This window comes from Anolis carolinensis, chromosome 5, assembly GCF_035594765.1.
Source record: "Anolis carolinensis isolate JA03-04 chromosome 5, rAnoCar3.1.pri, whole genome shotgun sequence".
NCBI lineage: Eukaryota > Metazoa > Chordata > Lepidosauria > Squamata > Dactyloidae > Anolis > Anolis carolinensis.
Window position 1 is genome coordinate 153,116,743 of NC_085845.1, and position 1,675 is coordinate 153,118,417.

Sequence of the window (1,675 nt, forward strand, 5' to 3'; positions counted from 1 at the left end):
GAAAGCACAGCGATTTGTCCAACACCCTTAAAGTAAACAATTCTGCCGAGACTTGGTGAAGGTGACCAAAAAAAAGAAAAAAAGAAAGGAGAAGTAGTCCAGAATGCCAGAGTGCTGATGGGTTCAGAGCAATAAATAGCTTAAAAGAACACTTAGCAATTTTTGAGAATTCCTCTCTTGCACTGCATTTGGTGAGCTTGCCATATTTGCTATTAGTTCAGACATTTGGTTTCTGAAATGGTGATGTAGATTTCTCTCAGGAGAAATGGAATTAAAAGAAAAGCTTTTTGCATCTGCTTCGACCTTCATTCTGTGCCAGCTCCTTTCTAAAGCGTCTTCCCTCTTGGTACATAAGAGCATACTTAAGGAGAAAAAAATAGGGCTGTGTGTACTTTGTACTTATCCTGTCTTTAGCCACCCATCTTATGGTTGCCAAACACCACCATGGAGAATCTTGTTCACATAAAAGGGACTAGATAGTGAAGATTTTTTCAGAAATCTGATGGTTTGAGTTTATTTGATATATCACAAAACGACATTGTACTGAAATGCAAGTATGATCATGTTCTTTCTCCCTACATTTCCTATAATTGTAGAATTTAACATTTTTATATCAAGGAGCCAGTTGGGTCTATTTTTTCTTGTATGTGTAATTTCAAGCATAATCGGCATTTCACAAGAATGTGTAGGTCACATTATTGTTTTGCTTGACTATTGGAAGATCTGTGCACGATGGGTACTGTGAGATGCTGGTTGCGAAAACTGTCGACTTCTTCTGTGACGGATTCATAAAACTTGTTCATTGTTGGCAGAAATGTATGCAATTATCTGGTGATTCTGTGGAAAAGTGAATAGTGGTAGTTAAAGAGCACATTCTAAGGGTTATTTCTGTGTTTGATTTATTAAAATATTTCCATCCAAACCCAAGTAACAAAGGTGGAGGCATTACCTTTCATTCAACCCTCGTAGCAAACACACATTGCCTTTTCCTTTGTCCTATAGCAGTGGTTCTCAACCTATGGGTCCCCAGATGTTTTGGTCTTCAACTCCTAGGAATCCTAACAGCTGGTAAACTGCTTGGGATTTCTGGGAGTTGTAGGCCAAAACACCTGGGGACACACAGGTTGAGAATCACTGTTCTATAGTAATCGTTTCATCAATTTCTCCCTGAAATGTTGCCTCACCACACCCTGGATCTCAGAAAGTCCTCATGATAATCATGATCCCCTCACAATACTCTGGAAAATCCCACAAGACCCTCAGTGGGTTTTCATGTAGCAACACATAGGTTTCCTATATTTTAACTGATTTTATCCTGGAAGCGTTTTCTCATCCAGGGCATGTATTGGATACTCCCCATTGTATGTAGTAACACCCTAAACATCTTTTAAATATATTAACTGGCACCCATTGTGTTACCTGGAGCTGGGATATCAACCCATTTTAGCTCATTATCTCTGGCCCCACTGCATTTCTTTCTTCACAAATCTCTCTCCTGGATGGATCAAAAATTGACAGAGATGTTCAAAATAATCCAATTACAGTTTATTAAATTTTCCACTACAGCTGGGATTAACCAGCAATGATGTTGGACAGAGTGCCAGACCAGCCAGAGAGTAGATCCTAACCAGACACTTTCTGGACCAATCAGTAACCAGTGTATCAGTCTTGAATA